The following is a 25,859-nucleotide window of genomic DNA, read 5'->3' on the forward strand; positions in this document are numbered from 1 at the left end:
ACCAAGGGACACCTGTGCAATGTGCCATGTTTGTTCCATGGGGAAAATAAAGACTCCTCCCTCCAGAGGTTCTTTGGTTTTAGTCCTTTCTTTAAGAATAAAAAAGAAAAAAAAAAAAAAAAAAAAAAAAAAAAAAGAGTAAAGAAGGACACCATATAAGTACCTGAGAAATTTTCTGCATTTCCAGCATCAGCTCTGACACTCAGACAAAGTTTGTTAAAATAACCCTTGGCCCACATCCACAGGCACAGATGAACTTTTTTTTCTAAGACAAGCAATAGATTTGGTGACTGACAAAATTTGTTTCATTTATTTTGGGTTTAGCAAGCAGCAGCAACAAGAATGACACAGTGAAGTGAGTGAAGAGTGATCAATTTTCTAATTCTCTCCTGGCTGAATCACAGGAAGAGAGAAGAGAAGAGAAGAGAAGAGAAGAGAAGAGAAGAGAAGAGAAGAGAAGAGAAGAGAAGAGAAGAGAAGAGAAGAGAAGAGAAGAGAAGAGAAGAGAAGAGAAGAGAAGAGAAGAGAAGAGAAGAGAAGAGAAGAGAAGAGAAGAGAAGAGAAGAGAAGAGAAGAGAAGAGAAGAGAAGAGAAGAGAACAGGATTCTTTTTCCTGACAGCAGGTTTCATTTTTAATAATATTCTCCCAGGCTGTGATTACCATCAAACTTTGGATAGGACTCTTCCTGAATTATTCAGGGCAATTTGTACTGTAATCGTATGCTTGTTAATATGGCTGCTTGGAACTTTAATTCAAAAGAATTTTTCTTCTGTGCCCTGGAGCTGCTGCCATCAAGGTTAGAGATAGTCTCTGTTTAACAATCTGCTTCTCAATGTTGTGCAGAAAACTGCAAGATGGTCTGGAATTTGCTGTTCAGAGAAAGATCAATAGAACACCTAACAAGATATGGGCAAATGTCAAGAAATTCCCTTTCCATGTTCAGGAATGTTGGGGCATTTGTCATATTGGATCACTATGAATTTTAATTTTAATGAAAGACCCTTGGTTTCTAATCAAAGAGAGGGGGTACAGTTGGTTTAATATCCCCCAAACGGGCAAGGATGGAGGCTTGATCAGTCACTGGAAGTGGAACCCCTCTGTAATATCCTTACAAACCATTCTACACCTTTCCCCCTCCGTAGAGTCAAACAGGAGTTGACCCAAGGCTGCCCAAATCTTGATTCAGTCCTTGTCCTTATTACTTGTCCATCTTCAGGACAGGGACTGTGGTGAAACATTTTCTAAATCAGAAGGTTGATAAAAATAATTCTATTAGTTGGGGTGCCTTCAGCAGTTCCTCGAGAAGTCCTTTCTCTCATTGGCAGTGGATCTGCATCCTCATCCTCACTAAATCCACAAGATGTGTGAAGGAAACAAAGATTTTCAGTCTTGGAAGAAAGGGCAACTTTTATTTTTTTTTTTTCTTTCTGATCAGAGACATATATTATAATTTAATTCTATTCAGTTGAAGGCTGATAGAACACAAAGCCCTGCAGCAACCTCCAGCCCTTCATTTTACCCCATATTTTCTGCTTCTGTAATCCACCAGCAGTTGACACAGCCAAGCTTATAAAGCCCTGCACGATATTTTGCAAATCTAAATTGTTGAGCCACACAGGGAGCAAAGCTCCCATTGAAATGTCAGCACACTGAAATTACAATTTAATGAGTAGCTTTCCAGCAGCAGCTTTCACATATCACTTGTGCCTCACAGCAATAACAGAGAGTGGGGGGAAAAAATATATATTAAGAAATCTGTGTCTGTTTGAGATAAAGGTCAACTGCCAGGTGACACTGAGTGATGCCTCCTAATCAGTTTTGGTTCCCAGGCACTGTGGTTATTATTGCTCCTCTCACTATTTTACTATTTCTGCTGCAGAAGTAGTTAAAGATTCTACTTGAGATTAGGGAGCCATTTCTTCAGGGGTTGGCAGAAATTCTTAAAAAAAATCATTTCTGATCCTAAGAATTTACAGTCTAAGGAGATTAAGAAGCAGAAACAGAGAAGGTGAAGTGATATCTCCCAAACCTCTGCATGACTCCAAGATAAGAATTGTGCAACTAATGGAAAGTCTGGTTCGGTGGACAAAATGGAGAAAAAGCCACCCAAACCCACCAAGAAGCCACATTACCCCAATGCACACAAGTAAAACTTAATAATTTAAATAATTTGGCATCCAATTGTTCATATTCAACTCATGTATTTCTTGATGAAACAAATTAACACAATGAAAAAGTTTTAAAAAGTGTTTGTAGAAAAACATGTTATTATCTATTATCTGTCATAATAGATAATGCTAATTATCTATTTTTAAAAAAACAGTTTATGCTCACTTCAAAGAAGAAGAAAAATTTCATAATGAAATATTTTGAGCATTTTTGTCCAAAAAAAATTTTCCCAGCTTATTTTGTGTACAGTGTTTTTTTTTAAACACTTTTCCTTGTGTGACCCCCATAATTTTCACATTTTACAAACCCCATGTCTCCCATCCTTCCAAACACAATTTTAATGCCCTATGACATCTTTGGAATTCTGATGACCTTTGACGTAAATGGTCATAGAAAACACTTTTAAACTTTGATTTATTTATTTCATACCTAAAATCCTAAACAGAGCCTTGCCTTTGCAAAATTTTCACAACAAAAATAGCAAATAAAGAAATCTGCTGTTGCTTCAGGAGAGCAAAATCCTGTTTTGTGTTTGAGTTTTATGTGACCATAAATGTGCAAATAGATAAAGGAGGGTTCAGCTGGCTCAGACTTACAGTCTCTAAATGCATTAGAAATATTGTAAGGTTCTGTTCCACATTTGGAGACACTCTGAGTTATCAAATTATCTGCTTTGTTATCCCAAAATCAACAGATACTCCTGGGTTATATTGGATATTGAAAGCTTTCTCAGGGTTGCTTACACCATGGCTGGGTTTGAGGTGATTTATCATCATGGGCAGAATACAGAGGCCTGTTAAAATGACTTTTTTTCTGTCTTTTGGTGTATATTTCAGTATTTATAGAATAGTTTGGTTTGAATATGGCCTCAAAAATCATCTTGTTGTCATGGGCAGGGACACCTTCCATTATCCCAGGTTGCTCCAAGCCCCATCCAACCTGGCCTTGGACATTTCCAGGGATGGGGCAGCCACAGCTTCTCTGGGAATCTGTGCCAGGGCCTCCCCATCCTCACAGGAAAGAATTTCTTCCTGATATTCAAGATAAATCTACCTTCTTTCACTTCCAAGCCATCTTTATGGTACATATTTTTCCCTCCTTGTATCTTTCTCATACTGCAGATTACATGACCTGTTTGTCCATGGCAGTCAACAGACACAATAAATTACTGAATAAATGAACCAGTTTTATGTCTTTCTGTGTATAATTTATACACAAGAGAGGGTCAAACCTTAAACTAGTGTAATAAAGAATAAAGATAGCTGTATCTTATTGATAAAATAGGGGAGGGGCTTATTTTTATTTTCCTTGAAAAAAGAAACAAGAAAATGAACAAAACAAAAAATATCCCCCAGTTTCCCCCTCAGAAAAAATAAAACAAACCAACAACAACAAACATCCCAAAAAACAAAAAAAACCAAACATCTGTGAAAGACCTGCAGATTTTTCTGGAAAAAAATAAATAAGGAAAGGAGGAACAAGAAATTGCTGCATTGTTCTTGGCAGAAAAATTTCCTCCTAGTATTTAATCTAAATCTACCCTCCTTGCACTTAAAAAAAAAAATCCAAATTTTCAACAGTTTTTTCTTCATTTTAGTTTTTCTTTTTTTCTTTTCCATTGAAATAACGTGACCAGAAACTGAATGAAGAGATTTTAAGGGGTGAGCAACATAAAAAGACCTTCAAAACAAAATCCAGAACCACACAAGTGTTCAGTAGGTAATATGTATTTAAAAATCTGATGGCTATTAAGTCCCATTAATTTTAATGGTTGATTCATTCAGATAGGAATTGTCAGCTTAAATGTGCTTGAACGTCTCTGCCTTTGAACTTTGGCCCATGGGTCAGGAATAGTCCTGTCTTATTTTAGGGAAGGATTGTCTGCTCCTGCCCTGCAGAGTCGGGGCAAAGTCACCCAGGTCCTTTTTTCTGCTCTCCAAATCATGATGTGTAACAGGGATCTTTCACTGAAGGGCAGGGAGGACAAACGCACACAGACAGCAAAACATGTTTTATTCATGGCACTTCCCAACAGATAACCTCCATTATTTGGCATTTTAGCCGCCTGTTAAGGCATTCCTGCAGGCAGCAGGGTGAATTGTGTTTCCCCCTGCTCAGCCCATCAGTTACCTCAAAAGTAAAAGTGGAGAGGGACTAGATGGGGTTTATCAGCAGGAATTGTTGGCTCAGGTATCTCTCCTGGTGAGCCTCGTCTGTGTAGGAAGGTCGTGAAGCACCATCTGTGATGGGAGAATCTGATGAGGCTGCAGTGCTAGATCTTGGTGTCTGTTCTTACACATTTACTCTGGTTTAATGTCTGCTTGGCACTTCATGGCTTTTACAGTTCAGGAGTTTCTTCTCCTCTTTGGCAAATCACGAAATCATCTCGCCCTGTGCTGTCACATTGTTCTTGTCAATCAGAGCTCTCTGAAGGCCAAAGGTTTCCTCTTGCTGCTTGACACTGAGTCTGCATTTAGCTTGGGAATTACAGAATGATTTCCTACTTTTAGTGCCAGATAAAATGCAAACTTGGGAATCAGGGTGTACTGGATACTGGAGCAAATGGTGCTGGAAGGACTTTGTAGCAGCCAAAGGCAGCATCCCACAGGCCATTTATGGACTGCCAGATTTATCAGATTTGTTTCTGAGTCTTGCCATTCAGGTCTGTAACTGAAAGTACTTTTTTTTTTCCTAAATATATTGATTCCAAGTGAAGTGGTAACTTTGACAGAATGAAATGTTTGGGCATCTTGTCGTGTTAGGGCTGTCTCAGGTCGGGTTACTGGAGGTCTAGAGGAACTACAAACACTTAAATTCAAGGTCTTACTTGATTTTGTAAGATGAAGTGATTTCTACTCCAAGAGAAAGACTGGACTCTTGAATTTATTACACTAAGCAGGACTTTTTTTCCCCCCCAGGTGCAGCTGTGGTTTTGTTTTCAGTGAAAAGAAACAGGAAAAGATTACATTGGAAAGTGAGACCACTGCCCTTTGCCAGCAATGTCCCCACGCCCAGTGTCAGCTTAAACGACACAGTCTGGGGAGGTTTAATGCTTAAAAACTCTCTCTGAATTCTCTGCCTCGTTCCTGTGCTGATCTCTGTGTCCTTTGCAACCATTGGGTACAAGCTACAACTTCTGTTGGGAAACCTGTCATTAGTAATTAGGCATAAACATATCTGATTGATTTATCAATTTACCTGATATTCTCAGTTGATTCTTCTTTCTCTCACTCAGCCAAAGAGACATCGGAAGAAAATTTTAAACCCCAGATGTTTACTCAGTTATATCCTCAAGTCTTTTATTTTGTTTTCATCTGCAGCAGGATCTCTGTGCACATAAAAGCTCCATAACTTTCAAATTTCAAGGTCGACCTCCATGTATCCAAAGAGCTCAACATTTCAGTCAGGCTTATTGATGGATAGCTTTTCTTTTGTTCTGCCACATGTACATCTATACTTACATCTGATGCTCAGATAGGTGATCTTTTCTCCCACAAATAAATACATTGCCCTAGGCTCCCATTTGCAGTACTCTGGAGGAAGCAGAAAATTTTCCTGGGACACAGAACTGACAGTGCTGCATAATGTTAGTTGAAATTGAGACATACTTGAACCTTGCACTAAAGTACACAATAATATTTGCTTTTTGATTATACAATTTTTTCTCCCGTGTCATGATTTATTTCCTCTGAGCAGCTGAGCCACACTCAAGGTCTCACTGCCTCCCCTCTTCCTGGGATGGGGCAATGAAGAAAATGGGATGGTAAAGGTGAGAAAACTTGTGGGTTGGGGTAAAGACAGTTTAATAGGGAAAAGAAAAGCTGTGCCCACCAGCAAAGGAAAACAAGAAATTCCTTCCCCACTTGCCAAGAGCAGGCAAGTGTTCAGCCAGCCCCAGGGAAGCAGAGCTCCACCATGTGTGACAGTGACTTGGTGAGACAAATCCATCACTGAGAACATCCCTCCTTCCTTCCTCTTCCCCCAGCTTCATACCCTGAGCATGCCATGGTTTGTCTGGAATATCCCCTTGGTAACTTGGGGTCAGCTCTCCTGGATGTGCCCATCAGATTTCTTTGTGCCCCTGCAGTGAGAGGCAGAAGAGGATTTGATGTTGTAAAAGCACCAACACAACTTTCACCACAAATCCGAAATGCAGCCCAACATGAGCATTGTGAAGAAAATGTAACTTTATCCCAGCTAAATCCAATCTACTCCATCATCATGCTTGATTAATGTCCAGATTTGCTCAATAATTACTTCCTAATAAACACATTGGAGGAGCCTATTTGCCTGCACAAAACATTGATGGTAAAAGCAGATGAGCTTCCCAGGATGGTGAGTGATTTCCCAGGAAAACCAGATTATATTTTAAGAATTCTGTGTAATTAGTGTAGCCAAATACTAATCTGATTGGAGCAGAAATGGTATTTGGAACTGCAATCTGTGACAAGCAAGGGTTTGAGTACTTTGAGATAGTTTTGTGTATGCCATAAAGTTGCCATACAAAGAAGGCCAAGAGATTGCAAAGACAAAGGGGGAGAAGAGATGAAGCATTGACAATTCCAGTGACAATAATTGATGTGGTTCTTTCCCAATTCATGGCACTTGAACTCCTGAAGGTTGAGCCTTTTTCCTGTAGAAGAAAGGCACAAGATTAGAAAGACAACAGCAGTGGTGGCAAATTAAAACCAGAGGACCCAGGGGTCAGAGAACAGGTTCTCTGCAAATAACTCAAGCCAGGGAAATGCCAAATGTAATTTAGATTGATTTTATTGCTTTTTCCAGCACAATTCCTATCACTGAGGTTTCTTTCCAGGCGCTCTGGGCTTCTGTCTTCTAGCTCTGCTTTGGGAGTTACTTTTCAAAGATCCAGAAAAAAAAACATTTCTCTCCACATCCTCACACATATTTCTTAACAGAGGTACAATGACAATGACAAACCACTTTTGTATGCTGAGCAATTAGCTGGAGAGAAGTCAAAGCAGTTTGAGAGGCTGCTCAGTGGGACAATCTTGCCCAGGAATTTCTCCTGACTTGGCTTCTCTGCTGCTAAAGGACACAGAGTCCCTTTGTGAGGGCTGAGCCTGGTGTGACTGCACTGTCAGCTCCTGGTAAACTCATATATATTTAAGTGCATTAAACATCTGCTGAATTAGTTCTGGGAGGGCTGCTCTGGCAGAGGAGCCCTCCTGCCCTTGAGAAGGAGATCAGGAGGCAGCCGAGCGCTGACGTTGCGTGAGAGCAGAGGCAGCATCGAGGAGAATCCATCCTCAGGAACAAACTGCTGACTTTCCCTGTCCCAGGCAATACAATGAAGCCTTAACCTTGCAAAGCTGCTTCCCCTGCGATCAGAAACAGATCCAATTCAACCCAGCTATGCCCTCCCTTCTGGTAAGGTATTCCTGAGCTAAGCATTTCACTTTCCCTCAATCCTAGGTGGAAGTGAGCTACAGAGGATAATTTTGGCAAAGTGTTTCCCTGCCTGGGAGCACTTGAAGAGCCCTGGAGACGCATTCATTGCTCCAGGTTTGTTTAAACCTACAAGGCTGATATGTGGATTGTCAGGACACAGCCTGCTTGAGACTGGCTGAGAGAGTTGAGGAGAAGAGGAGGCTCCAGGGAGAGCTCAGAGCTCCTTCCAGTTCCTAAAGGGGCCCCAAGAGAGCTGGAGAAGGATTTGGGACAAGCATGAAGGGGAATGACTTCAAGCTGAAAGAGAGTAAGTTTAGATTAAATATTAGGAAAAAGATGTTTCCTGTGAGGGTGGTGAAGGCCTGGCACAGAGAAGCTGCCCCATCTCAGAAAAGGGACTTTGGACAAGGGTATGGGATGACAGCATGAAGGGGAATGACTTCAAGCTGAAAGAGAGTAGGTTTAGATTAAATATTTGGAAAAAAATATCTTTCTTGTGAGGGTGGTGAAGGCCTGGCATGGAGAAGCTGTGGCTGCCCCATCTCAGGAAGGGTTCAAGGCCAGGTTTGACAGGGCTTGGAGCATCCTGGGATAGTGGAAGGTGTCCCTGCCCATGGTAAGGGGATGGAACTGGATAATCCTTATGGTCCCTTCCAACCCAAACCATTCTGTGATTATTCCATGACACTGTTCCTCATTTCTGGCTTGATATTCCTCAAGAGTGATGCTGGATAGAGACTTTCAGGATTTTCTAAGTTCATTTCTGTGGTTCATGAGACACAAAATTTCTCCTAAAGGGTCCACAGACACGCTGGAGCTGCAGCTGGCAGAGAAGTGGCACCAGCTGGAGGCAGACCAGGCAGGACAGAGGAGGGCAAACCAGAACTGGGGGTACTGAGGGGAACATGACAATCACTGAGAGTTATTTTACATCTGCATCCGACCACAGCAGAAACAGAAGTTGTGCAGGATGATAAAATTAACAGCTGGTTGAGATTCCTTTGATCATGAGGGCAGCGGCTTGCCAGCTGTTTCCAACATCTGTACATTCTTTAACAGCTGACAATTGAAAGCCTTTTTTTAAAAAACTTAATATTTCCAAAAATAAATGGTAGAATTAGTTTTCCTTATTCTTTTTTTTTTTTCTTGTAAAAAAAGTTAATTTTGGGCTCTATTCAGGACAGCCCATAAATGCATATGAATATTCCATTGGTAACTCCTTGCAAAATTCATCTTTACACCCACAAAACACCCACAGAGGAGCAACTGGGGGTAGGTGACCCCAAAAAAGCCCTGCCCTGGCTGCTCCCAGGCTTATCACAGGAAAATCTCCCCACACACAGAGGAGCCAAGAGGAAAAAGAGGAAAAAGGGCAGTGGGGGAGCCCTCAGTGAAGGGTCAGAGCCAGCCCAGCCCCATGGGTGGGTGTGGGGACACCCCTCAGCGGGTCAGGGGGAGAATCCACTCCACACTAAGAGGGGTCAGTGCCTTGGGGAAATGGGAAATGTCGTGGGATGCAGAAAAAGAGTATTTTGTGTTTCCACAAGGATTATTATTGGATGTGGAAGGGAGAAAGAAATGGTAGGGAAAGGATTGGGTTTAAGTGATTTGAGAAGGAACAAGAATTGTGAAATAGAGGGAGCAGGGGTTAGAAAGGTGTGTCTGAGTTACCACACAATTCACACCCTGGGTGTGTTTTTATTGTGTCAGACTGTGGCCTCAAGGGTTCATCTCTCCTGGTGCCAGCAGCCGGGAATGCCATGAACCAGGGGAGTTGGATCCACACTCTGTACATACATCTATATTTATATTTATATTTATATTTATATTTATATTTATATTTATATTTATATTTATATTTATATTTATATTTATATTTATATTTATATTTATATTTATATTTATATTTATATTTATATTATTTGTATCTACATCTATATCTATATTAATTTATACTTATAATTATATTACATTTTAAATATTTTACATATATCTATATGCATATCTACATAAATTAATATACTACTAATAATCTATAATATTATATTATTATATTATTATATTATTATAATATTATAATATTATAATATTATATTATAATATTATATATGATATTTGTTACTTATAAATAAATATTCTATTTATAGATAAATTTATATATTATATAAGCATATAATTTATATTTAGTTATAGTTTATTTATATTTATGGTTTTATATATGTATATGTGTGTGTTTGTGTGTGTGTACATATGTATGTATGTATGTATGTATGTATGTATGCATGCATGTATATAGATGCATACACATTTATCTAATTAAATGAATAAACAAATATCCCTCTCATTAGCAGATCTTCATCCTGAGCTGCCAAACAAGGGCAGCAGGACAAGGCTGTGAGTGAGGATGTGTCTCTAGATCAGTGTGACCACCATGGATATATGGATTTATGAGCTCTCTATGTGCCAGCTGGGAATGCCTGCTCAGTTTCACCACTGGGCATTTTTTGGACTAGTGGATTTGCCAAGTCCTAAAAAATACTTAGGGGGTTCCCAAATTTCTCTGTAAAAGATTACAAAGACCATACTAATATATTTCTCAAATTATTCAGTGCATTTTCCTTTCCTCATATTTTCAGTCTATTATTATCTATTTGAAAAGAGAAAACCCAAACTCGCGCATTGCTTTTGAATTTTTTTTCTTTTCTTCTTTTTCTTTGGTCAGAATGGAAAATATTTGTCTTGTCTTTGGCCTGAGATCTGCTATATTCCCTAGATCCTCTGCAAAACAATTCCCATTTTCCAAAGTTTTACCAAAATTGAGGGCATGGGCCAATCTAGAAAAATATGTAGCCACAATTTCCAGACTATTTCTCACATTTGCTGAGACTTACCACTGTGTCCTGCAAAATACGAATAGTCTTCTAAACCTTGACATGAACAAACTTAATCCCAGTTTCAGCACTGTGAAAAATGTTGTATTTTATGACTGGCTTTTTGCAAATATTAAAATGAGTATTATGTGTGCTATGTTAGAAAGTTATGCTGTATTAATTTTTTAAAGTAGTGTGTTAAATATAGTTTAGGTTTCAACATAATGTTAAAATAGAGACTATGTATGTGACATATTTTTTTAAGAAAGGAATGAGGTACTCACACCAGATAGCAGTCACAGGATGCCTAAATCTTTCAGAGAAAGAGAATTTATTGCCCCATTATCAGAAGAAATTAACTTTTTTCCACCTTGCTCAGAACTTCTTCCCACCTTGCTCAGCCATTAGGATTAAAAGGAAGAAGTTGACTATGACCAGACAGAATCCTGTGTTTGAATGGAATTTATACATCATGTATGAGGTGTATGAATATGCAACAGGTTATTGTTTTTAAGTGTTAATCCTCTGTTAACTGTGTCCTTTTTCAGGCTCATGCTGCCCAGAAAAATGTACCTGGACATCCATAACTCTTTGTTTCTATTGTCTCATTGTCCTAATCCAAACTGTCCAAATTATTATTACTCTAATTATATTGCTATTTTTATAACCATTTTATTACTATTAAACTTATAAAATTTTAAAAACAAGTGACTGGAGTTTTTCCCAAGCACTGAGGATGTAAAGCGAGCTCTGCCCAGCACAGAAATCTCACAAACCTGATTTGATACAACCTTCACTTGTCAGCACAAGTTTGTTACATGGTCTGGACAGAGGTTATTGTCAGGTTTGCCTTCCCTCAGAGTAATTTTGTTTAGTTAATGTTTATCTTAGTGATGGGATTGTCATGTCCTACGGTGACAGAGCTTCACTGCAGACAGGGACTGAAGGCTTTTCCCCCTTTTACCACGCTCCACAATGTCTATTATCTTGCCATGCAAGGAAACCACGTTGTGCTGCTCTTGACAAATCCATCCCCTTGTCACCCTGTTTGTTTAAATGTTGTCTGCTCAATGTTGTTCACTAGGGACTGAATATTTATGTGTGGTTTGTTCTTTTTTCTTTTCCATTATAAGACATCTTTTGTGGATTTTTTCTCTTCCAATTTCCAATTTCTCTTCCAATTTCTTCCACAAGGTCTTGAAAATCTGAGATAGCATTAGCCAATTAAATAAATGACATAGGATGAAGTTAATTGGAAGAAGGTATATTTTAGTTGATGACTATTCAATGTTCTCTTCCTATTATAATCTGTCAGTTTGGTTTCTCATATTAGTATTTTTAGGACCAGTTATTTCTCATTGAAATTTGTTATGAACCCTGATAACACAATAAGGATCACCCTAACTTTTCTAACAATTTTTCCATGCCACAGAGTGATTTGAGCCCACTGAGTACCTCACTTCTTACCAATGATGCACTCTCATGGGGTTTCCTTTTTCCCCAGAATGTTCTTTGGGAAATTAGCTCAGTTTATCACTGACCTTTTCCATTTTACCCTCCATATACTCACATCACAAGGAGTCAGATTGCCTGAGTGGTGTAAATACTTTTTCTGTAATGGTTTTATTTCATTAATTCTCTCACAAAATTTGATTGTCCTTACTGTTCTTTCTGCTGTGCTTAGTAATGTGTCCATAAGCTCATCCAGGCCTCGCTATTTACTGGCATTTTCTATTCCTATACTAGAAATCGAATATGAAGATATTTTACCTAAAAAATGGTCAGAGCTCCTCGCAAGGAGGGACAAATTGACATCAGAATATTAAATTAAATACCAGGGTATTAAATTTGTTCCTTAATGCTGTCGTCTTCATGGACCATGCAAGACCTCTGAGCCCATGGTCAGGGAGGAGCATGCAAAGATCTCTTTTATCTCTATTTGTGCTAGAATTAATTAGATTTATGGAGTGGCTTGGGAGAAAGAAAAGTCTCTTTGGGACGGAGCTGATGGGAAGATGGGATGTGATTCATCTCATGATGTCCTTGAAGAATGAATTTCCCTGAGGAGTGAATTCATTATCAAGCATCATCACCAGAATAGAGATGTTTTATTATTTGAGAAACTTGATGGTCAAGACTCCACTCTTGAATTGTGATATGAGCCTCCAAATGGTGCCTGTCCCTGACTCCAGTTATAGGGAAGGAAAACTGGAACTTGGGGGTTTGCAGTTTGGAAAGATCTTCCCAGGAAAACACAATACTTGGGATGCTTACCTTGTAGTATCCATAATTATTACTACAACAAAAGGAACTGTAAAATCCTAGGTCATGGTCAGAAATTTGAAATGTTAAACAAGACAATAAAAACAGGGAAGCCAAGTTATTATGTATGTTAGGCTTAAAAAGATACAAATAACAATGAGACTTCAAAGTGTGAAGAACACGAAACCAGATTGATTGATGATAAAAAAAGATCCAGTGTGGATGCTTAGAGGATGGCAAGTAAACCATGATATTTCCTCAAATATCTCTCCCAAACTCCAGCAATTTGCAGCTTGTGAACTCCCTGAGCCAGAGGTCATTTTTCTGTGTTTATTGGTCCTTGGTAAGTTATGATTCTATGAATAATTTGAAATATTATTATTGCTCAATATTATTTATTAATAATAAATGTTTATTCTTCTTGACTCATCAAGAGAGATTCTGTAAAACTACACAAATGACTATGTATTATAAAAAATAATGTCCATGTAATCATTTCCATCACATTTTGTTTCTTAGCAGGATGTGGACAAAGTGCCTATTTTATAGAGATGTTGTTTAGAGAGAGAGAGAGAGAGAGAGAAGGGGATATGTTTCCAACCAATCTTTTAGGCTTTTTCCTGTAGCACTCAATTTAGATTTTGTGATACTCTTGTGCTAATAAATCATGGCCCACATCCCCTTCTCTCCATCAGAAACTCTTGCAGAGACCAATCACAAAAGTACATCCAAAACCGTCTTTATTTCTCCTCACCCTGTAATCATTTGACAAAAGAGAACATTTCATATTGATTCAAAATTGTCCTTAGAAACTCTATTTTGTCTGAGCAGAAACTGATGCATTTTCACATAAAATTGATTCTTTTCCTAAACAAAATGAAAACTCAATAATTGTTCATGCAAAAAGAGTTGACTATTTTCAGCTCTTATATAAATGACTCAGTTGTTTTTTTTTCTTTTTCTTTTTTTTTTTTTTTTTGGCATTGCACAGGGTGTGAAGAACCAAAACACTCATGTTCTTCCCCAGGACACCTTGAAAGGCTGGAAGAGATGAGTTATCCCCAAACACACAACACACAACGCAGGTTCAATGTGCACAGTGTGTGCAAGGGGCACAGCAAAAGGATTAATTTGGTTTTAACAGAGCTACCCACCATCAGCAAGTTCTGAGAGCCCAAGGAAAACTCTCCAGAACCTCACTCAAAATTTTGAATGTAGGAAATCCCTGGAAGTGTTCCAGGCCAGACTGGATGGGCTCTGAGCAACCTGGTCTAGTGGGAGATGTTCCTGCCCATGCCAGGGGTTTGGCACAAGACCATTTCTAAGGTCCCTTCCAATTCAAACCTTTCCATAATTCTATGATTCTATGCAAATTCCATGGCTGCTTTATCTCCAATATCACCACACAATTCCAGTTCATCCTGCCACACTTACCTTCCTGGCTAAGGTTTTTTTAATTTCATACTCACTATTTCACAGGACAGAAGGACTGGGTTCTAGTCTGATGGTTTGCTGCAGTTCTGATCTCTGGATGTTCTCTAGTTTAAAGCTATTTCACAGAGACTCCTCTCCTATAGCTGATCCCAAAGGAATTCATTCCTGATGCATTTATGAGCAGCTGATTCACTTCACAGCAAGTCAGTGAGAGCATGGCTTTAAAATCTCACAGACTTTTGTTTCTTTTGCTTAGTTTTTCCCCTTTCCCTCAGCCCATATTAAAATGAGCTGTTATTTTCAACAGTGTGCAGACAAGCAGGAGTAAAAGAGAACTGGAAGCTGAGGAAGATCAGAAAAGGAAGGAATTAAATAGGACTTGGTGACAGGCAATAAATGAGCATCAGACTGGAGTCATCCAAGAGGGAGAACTCATTTTGGAGTTTGCACCTTGTCTCCTTAGACAAGGGGTTGTCATTCCTCCTTCACAGAAAAGGTTGAAGACACCCACTAGACAAAATGCTTTTAAGCCCTGAAATCAGTGTGAGAAAACAAGAAATTGTGTGTGTGTACTTCCACCATCCCACCAGCCCAGCACCACTCATTTTCTTGGGAATGTCCTCTTTCCCATGTGGTGCTTGTGCTTCATTCTGGCTTTGTTAGGCTGGGAAGAAAAAACCACTGCATGATAGTATAAGGAGTGAGGAAAAAGTGTGAGGAAAAACTGAACATCAAAGCCAGAGGAGAAGGAGAAAGAGGAGGAGGAGGAGAAAGAGGAGGAGGAGGAGGAGGAACAGGAGGAATAGGAGGATGTGGTTTAACCCACCTTAGCCACAGGCAGCTGCCAGCCCTGCACCTCACTGTTCTCTCACTCCCACTCAGGCTGGAAAAGGTGAAGATAAAGGCTGAAACCTGTGTCTGACACAGAGTAAATCCACTTTCTTCTCCCTGGCTACCCTGCAGCCCCCACTGCCAACGCCTGGGCACAGCCAGCCAGTGTCAGTCTCCAAAATACGGAATTCACAGGTCTTGTAATGCAAGAAGCCAAAGGAGTCTGAAATAAACTCGGGCAGGAGATCTTTCTCCGTTTTAATGCCTTTATTAAAAGCGATCAACTCAGGTGGGAAGAACCTAATGGAGGAGGAAGAAGAGTGCATCTTTGTCCGCTGGTCTGTGGGGAGAGCTGGGAATTCCACCCTCACAAGAGCATGGGGAGACTTGTGATTAACCAGGTTAATATTTGAGGCCTCTGTCTAGCCAATCCTTAGGTTAGGGTGAGGAGGTAAGAAGGGTTTTAGCAGATACTAGATTCTATTCCTCACAAACAGACATCACTTTGGTTTGTCCATTTCGTGTTGGCTCATTGTTTTAGGGGTTTTTGGCTAGGTTTGGTGAGGCGTTTCTCCCGTTGCATGCTGGTTCTGAGGTCATTTGCATGCAATCTCCAAGGTCTCCTCCTCTTCACTGTCCAGGTGCCATCCTCCAGGAAGCAGCAGGCTGTCACTCACAAAAGGGGGAATTCTTAACCATCAAGGACAGGTAATTAATGAAAACGACAGGTGCTTACAATAACAAACAGTTAGAACTCCACCCTGGCAGCAACTGGCCCAACCTGTGAACTCTGCAACCTTTTAAAAAATGGGCAACTTTTCTACTTACAACAAGTCTCTGAAAGGCATTTCACTGGGAGAGCACTGGGGTGGGAAAGGCCAAAAGCTGAATTTCCCCTGCAGCTTCTTCAACTGAATTGTTCCTAATGCCTGCCCAGAATTAACTGCATTGGCTCTGAAGGCAAGCCAAAGTCAAAAGGAAGGCTTAGTTAAGCAAAAATGCGTTAAACACTCAGCTAGAGTGTCATCTATCCCCAGAATCCCGAAAACAGAAATTTTAGTCTAGATATTCTTTCTATGGATTTGTATTGCAAATTTCACTGAGTATTTCCGAAAATTTTTCACCACATTGCTTCTGTGGCAATAAGCCTCGACTGAGAGAGTTCAGCCACTAAAACTTTTGCATGCAAGCAGACTCAAAACTACTCACCACTAAACCAGCAGACTGAAACTACCCCATGCTGCTGTGCCACAGCTAGGAAATGTCATAAAAAAGGATGTGAAGAAGCATTTGATTTCTGTACCACAGTAAGTTTGGGGGAGATAACCAGTAAAAGAGGAAGAGCAGAGGCCGAGCTCTGTCCTGTAAATCACCACTGTAAAATCAATCTGAAAAAATTAACCTGGATTTTCATTGTGCAAATTTGTCCAGCGATTAGGATGTACACTCCCTGACCAAGAGAGTTTTGTGGGGCAGCATGTTCCAACCCAAAAAGCCTTACCTGTACTGGTGGGATTACCAGAGCAGGGTAGATTTACTCCCCTGGTTCAGAGCACAGTTGGTTTGCACAGCTGCATCCTGCTCTCAGAGCTCTTTGTGAGTCCATCACACTCTCAACTATTCCCTTAAGTGCTGACATTATCATAGGTACGTAGTTTGGCAGAAGGGAGAATTCACTCTTGGTTGGAGCTGCAATTTGTCCTGACCTCCTCTCCTCCCTCCTGAGGCAATTCACATCCTCTCCACTCCCCACACTTCAGGAGAGCACCCAGTTAATGATTCATTGAGAGCCCAGGCCTTTAAACTCCATTGATTTCTTGCTCTGGCTCTTGACTGCATCTGGTAAATTCATTTCTGTTTGATGGTATTAGGTATTTTGAATAATTAATATGGTAATTTATCCCAGGCTGAGGAGTAAATGTTACCTTCTGCTGGGAGCAGGGTTGGGAGGGGAATACTCTTTAGGGCACTTTTCCCAATCCCTTTAATGTCAACAGGGTACTTAATGTAAGTGCCTGTCTGACAGCTATTGCTGCTCTGAGACTCCGGGGCAAGCTCGACTGGGAGAACAGGCACTCCATGCACAAGCATCCATTCTTGCAGCTTGCCTTTAATTGTCTGAAAAACAATCAAAATGCCTATGTGACATCGAGCAGAAGTGGGGGGGAAAACTGATCTATCCTGGTCTTCTCAAATCAATGGAAGTTTTTGTTGAGAGGTTTTCAGAAGTCAAACTGAACTTCAGGATCCAAATTGTGGTAAGAACACTCTTGTACAAAACACTCAAGCTTGATCCATTTTGGATTTAGCTGACCTAGTAATGACTTCTGGATCTTCCTGTCCAATCCACAGTAAAGTAATCCCTTCCTTAATGGAAATGAGCATTGGAACATAATTGAATTTTCTCATTATTTCCATTTTAATACACCTAATAATCAGAACCATTAATGTATGGGTTTACTTTCTATTCCATTAACTTCTTTCTTAGACTGGTATTTATACATTTCAGGTATCCATATCATAATCCTCAGACCTTGAAGTCATCAGTAAACCAACAGCTACCCAAAGCAATCAATGCTTTGAATCAAAATAACCCTTCCTTTGACTTGCCCCTGATGTGAAGATTCTTTCTTCCTGTGAGGTCATGCAGTACAAAGCATTCAGACACTGGAATAAAAATCATAATTTTGAACTGCTCAGTCACTTTTCATTACAAAGATATTTCAGAATCAGGATTCCCCCTAAGCAATAGATAGCCAGTGGTGGTTATATACAAGATCAGCTTAATTCCTCAAAATATTTTCCATTGTTTCATGACTTCTCTTTGAGGTTTGAGACTTCTACCAGACACTGATTAGTTTTGGGTTTGTTTCCGTTTTTTTGTCTAAGCTGATCTTGTCTTCTCACATGTTTTATACTGGGACTTGAGTCTATTTCTGGTCAATTTTCTCCAATGCTGTGCGTGGCTTTTGAGGGCAGAAATAGGAAGTGAAGGGACAATTTATTTTTGCAAAACTGTAGAGATGAAGGTAATTTAATTCTCTCTACTGATTGGATATGTTCATCCAGAGAGGGCTTGAGCCATATTATTTCTTAGATTTAGACAGAAATACTTTATGACCAACTGCAGAGCCTTCCTGTCTGACACTGCCTAGAGAGCAGCTTCAGTCCCAAGGCTTGGTTCCAGGAAAGCAAAACCCAGAATAAAAGCTTCAGCTAAGTGGTGGGGCTCCAAACCAGTGCAACTGTGGATTAGAGGTTACAGCTCTAATTTGTGGGGGTTTTGTCCTTGTTGGGCTGTTAAAACCTTGATGTCTTCCTGCTTGTGCAAACTCTATTCTGTCACTACCCCTACCATCTCCAAGAGCAGAGAGATCCAACCAGTGACTAAAATATGTAACACATTCAGGCACACGTGAAGCAATCTGTGCTTGTACACATCTTCCAGCCCTGTTTCTCCACTAAAGGGTGACCCTTTCTTTCCTGGAATGCCCATTTTCAGCTTCAGAGATGGATTCCACATTAAATAAACAGTTATTCTGGGAGAACATATTAATTTATTAGCTAAAATGTCCGGGGGGCTCCTATTAGAAGAGGAAAAAATTTGAAATGCATCTATTTGGCTGTTTTCCCACAATTCAAAGCATTTAATATCTAGTGCTATCTTAAATAATTCATTACTGCTCAATATGCCTAATACCTCTGTTGAGAGCACCGATAAATGAGGTTAAACAGGATTCCTGCTGATTTCTTCTCCTTCTGTTGGTTTAAACTTTAATAAATATATGTTTTACCAGACTTGATAATAACATCAGGGAACAAATGCTTTTCAGTCAGGGAAATGAGTCAGAGGCATTTTCCTCTCTCTGTGACAGCAAAGATAGCATTTCCTCTTTAACCTTACAAGTTTCTTTGAATTACAGCTAGTGAATTTGTATGAGGAACTGGTCCTTAAGGACCAAGCTGTGTGGATCAGCTCAATAGCTTTAAAATTCAGATTAAAAGAGACTTTCAGTAGTATATTAATCTGTGTGTATGTATTTGTCTGTGTGCTGCTAAGCAGCTAAATCAAATAAACAAATTACAAGAAAAAATTAGATAAAAGAAATTTCAAATATGTCTGCCTAGCCTCAATTTAAGAGCATGCGCCCCACTGGGAACTTAGGATATGTGTAAATGAATATCCAGACATTAACCATGAATCTTGCAAATATTTCAGCCTGTCATTTGTAGCTGTTCAGGAGCATAATAACTTTGCAGATGATGACAGTGCGAAATGTTTCCTCTCTCTTAACCTGTGCCCCTCCTTGGTGTTCTCAGAGCTTTCCTAATAGGCAACATGATTCTTGCACAGGAAATTTATTAGCTCAGCATATTGTTTCTGACTTGCCACCTTTTGCTTGCAATTAAATCCAACTGCAGACAGAAAGACAACAAATCCCTGGCAAGGTTCACCAGGAGGACAGAGAAACACGACATGTGGGACAATAAAGGATAACAGATAGTGGGGAAGACCTCTAATCTGGGATTTTCTGATCCAAAATCATACTGAAAGCTGAATTACAGCCTGCCCACCTCCTCCTAGAGCTCCTTCACTTGGCAACTCAGTGTTTGAGCTGGGGTGCATCTCTCACAGGTGAAGCCACCACTGCCTCAGCAGTGAGACTTGGGCCACTGCATCCTCCATCCAGAGCCTTTCTTGAAGCCAGGGAGATTTCTAGGAAGAGGATGATGCCCAAAGATTTTTACCTTTTTATATAATTTTCATTTATTTATATCTTTGTAGGCTGTTAATACCTAGTTATAACTTCTAGTACTTTTCCTGCCCTCTACTATGGTTTATCAAACACTTATAATACAGTCTTGAATTCTGTTGTGTCTTGCTTTTAGTCGAGCAAGGACATTTTGTTTTGCGCCATACATTGAAACCACAATAAAGTGTAGGAATAAAAGTTGGGGAAGAGGGGGGCCTCCAGTGGGACAGAACCCTGGAGGGAAATTATCCAGCCAACTGCTCTCCTAATTGGACAACATTTGATAGTTATGCCAGTCAACTAACCTTACAAAAATTTCAGAAATACTGTATCACTTCTGCATATTGCCATATTGTGCACCTTGGAAGCTTTCAATTAAACATTTTATTTTATGTCATCATTTTAACACTGTTTGGAAAGGTTTTGTGATTTATTATAGTCATCAAGGACATTGGAGCAGTAGTTCCATCTGGTACCAGAGACCATGTCTGTGCAGACTTCCTCAATCCCACACTGTCTTAAAATCAATTCAAAGCCCACCTCAAAGTCCCTTTGAGCCAGTCCTGAGAGCTGTTCTAGATTTCCTTCCCAGTAACACCTGGATAAGAGCACTGATACTGCCCAAAGAGGAATTATCTCAAGTTTAAAAGGATGGACATTCCTTCATCAGAAAATTTTCAAGCAGAAAACAGCTTAGGAACATTCAACTCTATAACTCTGTAAGCTGTTATTTATCGTTATTTTTAGAAGGAAATGACTGCTCTGTTACCTGCTGAAGTCCTTCTTGGCTGCTCTTGTACATCTGTTTTATGAGATGCAGAACAGAAACTGTGGGAGCAGCTTCTGTGTCACAAGGTACTGAACGAAAAACTCCAAGTTGCATTTTAAATCTCAACAAACCAGGATACCTGAACACTTCTGAAGCACGAATGAGGAATCACAGAGAAGATTTAAAGTTTGGTGTCTTCTCTGTGGCAATGAATATTATTCTATTCAAAACTGCAGTGTTGTTTTTGATGATTCTCTTATTGGAAAGTCCAGTAGAGAGACTGTAAGCTACAAAATTTTGACAATTAGGAATCTTGTTCTTGGTTGTTTGGGAAAGAAAATTTGCACTGTGAAAACAGTTCTTTCACAGACAAGCTGTCATGTTTTCACTGCATAGTTCCATCATATTTTACTTCATAACAATTATAAATATTTAAATATATACCTGTGGAAATTTAGGTCTATATATATTAAAGAATTAAGACAGATACAAGAAAGCCCTGCATCATAGAAACATGGATAAAAGTTTCCTGTGAAGATGATAAGACCCTGGCAGGTTCCCAGAAAAGCTGTGGATGCCCCTGGACCCCTGGAAGTGCCAAGGCCAGGCTGGATGGGGCTTGGAGCACCCTGGTCTAGTGGAAGTGTCCCTGCCCATGGCAGGGGGTTGGAACAAGATGATCTTTAAGATCCCTTCCAACCCAAACCATTCTGTGACTCTGTGATATACTATTCAGAAATATGCTATGAAGATTTTAGTGTTTCTTCAATTATTGTTCTTACAAGTATATAAATGGTATCCATGTCTCTTGTCCATAATCTGTGAGTGGTTTTCTGATATTTGGTAATTCCACCATCAGAATGGTGGTGAGACAGCTGGAGCATAAGAAAAACAATTTGGGCAAGTTTCTTATTGTCATTTTTAAAGTGGTACAACTTTTGAGAAGATAACCTGAAAACTGGGAGATGCCATGTGTCACCAAGTGAAAAATAGCATTCAGCAAACACAAATTCTACTTTTCTAAATATTATACTCTGAACAGAGAAGTCAAAAAGGGAAACACACTGTGACTGTATGACACTTCATAGCATTCTTGAATTAATTATGCAATATGTCATTCCAGTTCTATAGTAAAACAGGAAAACTGCTTCTGAGAACAAAACGAATTCTGTGTCCAAGAACTGGAACATGGAAAAGAGACAAGCATTAATGTATTGTTACTTTTCAAAACCGATAAAGAAAATAAAATTTTTCTTTATTTTGTTGCAAATATAAAGTTTATTTGGCACTTGCAATGATCCAATGAAGTGATTTTTTTTTGTCATAAAAAAGCTTTTCCTATCCAAACAAAAGTCCCATTTCCTGGGCTATGACTACAGTGCTTCAAGTAAAACATGCCAAGAACAGGGATTGGATAAAAATAAATAGCTTCTCTCTCATTTTACAGATGATAAAACTGACATTATGAGAGACTGAGTAATTTATACATCTCACTGAAAATTTAAGATGAGCTTGAACTAATTCATGTCTTGAATTCTCATTCACTGCATCACTAGTTTAAAGATAAATAAATAAATAAATAAATAAATAAAATCTCTTTCAGGAAGTCATTTTGTTGAAGGTTGTTTAGCGTTGAGAGTAACGAAATTATTAAATGCTATTAAGAGCATGATTGAAATAACAGTCATATTTAAATGTTTTAAACATCACTTTATAAGTATACTTTTAAAAGGTATAATTTCTTTGACTAGCAACTAACCATGCAGCATTTTTATGTCTTGCAAAAAATAATTTTAACAAAAATATGTGCAGCATTTAAATGAGATGCAAACCAGCTTTATGACCCCATCCAAGAACAGTGAAATCTTCAGTCCCTTTGCTGCTGCACTGGAATAAACAGGCGAATTCATAGCCCTTGAAAAAGCAATTTTTTAGCAAAAATGCTGATCCTGACGCTCCACTTCCAGAAACTCAACTGTTTATCTGCCTCGCCCACAGACACCATATGTAGGACACACTGAGTGGCTGGAATTAGCAGAGTCATTTATGAACTGCATATAAATACATCATTTGCACAAATTTCTTAGTGATAATAGCCAAATTAGGGAAGGTGATAGCACCATCATTTTTTTTCTCCCCCCAATTTAACATTTATGGAAATGATGACTTTATCCAGTTCCTGTCCTTCTCAGAGCTGAAGTTAAATCAGAAACAAGGTGTGTTAGGGCATATTAGAAATAAATGGTCAAAACTTTCTTTTACAGAGTATATTTGATTTATGAGAAGTTTCTTTTATGGTTTTTGAGGACTAGAGGGATATTTTGCTCACACTGGCTGCAGTTTAAAACTCTGATTAAGCACTTCTTTAACCTCGTGGATGTCAGTGGATCCAAGTGTTTGCTGACCTGTTACCACAGCAACTCTTCCATGCCCTCACATGCATAGATGTGGCTTTGGTGCAAGCTAAAAATCACTTCCTTGCCTTTGAACTTCGGAGTCTGAATGCAACCAGAACCCGTCCCAGGGAGACCAGACCATCAGTGCAGGGAAATGAGTTGGATAAAAGTTTAAAGTGCCAGCTCAAAGAACATCTGTTCCTGCTTTTCAGAGAGAATTCAGCAATTTAAAGGCAGTGAAGCCCTTTGTCAGACTTCTTCCTTTGCCCATAATTGATCTGTAAAGGTTTTTCAAAGTGTCATCAGAAGAAAGAGACAAGCAGGTTCAGAATTTTTAAGGTGTTCTGGTTCCTCTGTTAAAATTTGCCTGAACCTTTTTTAGAAACATAAACAACTGCACTCCAAGACTGGTGTTTTTCAAATTAAGATGAAGATATGGCAGTGGCACTGCGTTTCCTCTTCATCCCACATCTCAAGCCATGACCAAGGAGTTCAAAGGGAGGTTACAGCACCACAAACAGCAGTCAACAACTTCTCAGTTTCTCCAGGGACCAAATGTAAGAGAGGAGCAAACGTAGGCTGTGATTCTTGCCTGACCAATTTTATGCCACTTTTACTTTCTGGCAGCAGCTCAGTTCCTTGTGGGAGGGGATGAGTGTCAATACTTGCTGAAGTCAGTTATAATTTCTCCTCATCCTGAGTCTTGAAGAAACCAAGCTGCTTCTGAGAAAAATGCTCCACAGACACAGATGAACGAAAGAGGCTTCTACTTCCAAAATTTTGAGAAGCACTGGCATAGCATTAATCACTGTCATTTGCCAGTAGAAACAATCACAGAGTGCAATCACTTCTTGATTGCTAAAGAAATTTTCCTTTGCCTAGAGTACTAAGGTTTGATTTTTCTTTTCCAGCAAAAATATCTGTTGCAGCTGCCACTGAAAACCACGACTGACAGCAGAAGATATTTGTGATATTTTGGTGTTTCTGTTTACAAACAGAAACTCATAAAGTTAGTATATTTATATATATATATATATATATATATAAATAAATGAATATTTCATAGATGTGATGGAGATTGTCATGTCCATGCATATTTCTCCTCTCCTTGAACCCACAGCCCATGAGAACAACCAGCTACCACTCACAAAATTCCTGTCTTCATCTCACCCAAGGAATGCAGCATGATGGCTTCCAACTTTTCACAGGATATCTGGAGCAGAGGGAGGACTGCCATTGGGATAAGCATCCTTTGAAGTGAGACTTCCAGTCTCTGCTCTGTTTCACTCAGTCATGGCTGCTAAAACAATTCTGCACTGCTGGGCAAGTAATGCCCTTATGAGATATTTTATGTAATGCCTTTATGCGATGTTTTATCCTGACTCTTCACCAGGCAACAATTAATCTTAAATTATACTTTTATCAAGTATTTATTCTTTTATTCCCTTTGGGCTGTGTGATGTCAATGTCATGCCTGTCACAAACAATGACAAATGGAAAATAAACTGAAATATACTGAAAATAAAGATGTATGAGAGGATGTAACTTGGTAGGAATTCAAAAAGAGAACATTTGATCTGGGCATAACAGTGAAAATGTCCTGGAAACAGGTGTTAAATAACCAAATTCATATAGATGTTTCTGTGGCAAAGAAGAGCAGAGCAATTAAGTTTTGTTGCCCTGAAAGGTGGCAGGTGCCCCATCCCTGGAAAGATCCAGGTTGGAGGGAGCTCTGAGCAAGCTGATCTAGTTGAAAATGTCCCTGATCATTTAATTAGGACTAGATGACGTTTAAAAGTCTTTTTAAACCCTGAGCACTCCAGTGGTTTATTTTAGACTTTTGAGGACTAGAGGAACACATCTGGAATTATTGTATCACAAGGACATTTGCATCTCACCTACAGCAAGTCATCCCAAGCACCTGAGAGTCAATAACCTGCAGCTGAGGGACTGACTGATTCCAGCCCTTAAGAGTATTTCCATCTCCATTGTAAGGAATTAACTTCCTACAGAGACAATAATTGAAGAACATGAAGCTTGATCTGGTTGTCAATGAGTTCCACAAATGACTCACAAATTGATGTGTCCTTCTGCTTCCTTTCTCTGAGATGCAAAGCCAATAATTGGGATAATAGGTGGAATGGAAATAGGTTTATTCCTCATGAATTTTCTGTTATATTGGTCAAACTGAAATGTTCAGAATGGTTTATTTTCCTTACTACAAGTTTAACCTGACATATATCCTGAGCAATATATCCTTTATTGAGGAAGAAATTTAATTTATCTGCTGTTCTATTGGGTAAAGAAAAAACAGCAACCTGATGCACAGACTCATCTCTCAAATTAAGAAAGTGGAAAGGAGTTCAGCATAAACAGAAAGCAGATATAATTGAATATCAATAATCCAGTGGCAATGGCCATTAGTCTCTATGGGAACTTGTAATCACATAACAACAATTAAAGAGGCTGAATGGGTGATAACGAGCTAGAGAAATGCTGGCAGTGTCACTGGCCATGAACACAGGACTCAGGAGTTATACAGGAGAATGCAGAGCTGGGCAGAGAGAAACCCAGTGAGGATCAGCAAGGGCAGGTGTAGGGTCCTGATTTTGGGGAGGAATAACCCCAAAGTTGAGGGCTGGAGAGCAGCTCTTCTGAGAATGGCCTGGGCATCCTGGTGGGTGACAGGTTGCCCATGAGCCAGCAGGGTCCCCTGAGGGCCAGGAGGGCCGCTGGGATCCTGGGGTTCATAAAGGAAAGTGTGGGGGTCAGTGGAGGTGATCGTCCCCTCCCCTCTGCCCTGGGGTTATTTTGGTCTCCATAAAGATGAGGAGCTGCTGGAAAGGGTCCAGCAGAGGCCAAAAATATGATGAGGAGTCTGGAACATCTCTGTGGTGAGGAGAGATGGGAGAGCTAGGCCTGGTTAGTCTGGAGAAGACATGGCTGAGAGGGGATCTCAGC

This window comes from Melospiza melodia, chromosome 1, assembly GCF_035770615.1.
Source record: "Melospiza melodia melodia isolate bMelMel2 chromosome 1, bMelMel2.pri, whole genome shotgun sequence".
Classification (NCBI taxonomy): Eukaryota; Metazoa; Chordata; class Aves; order Passeriformes; family Passerellidae; genus Melospiza; species Melospiza melodia.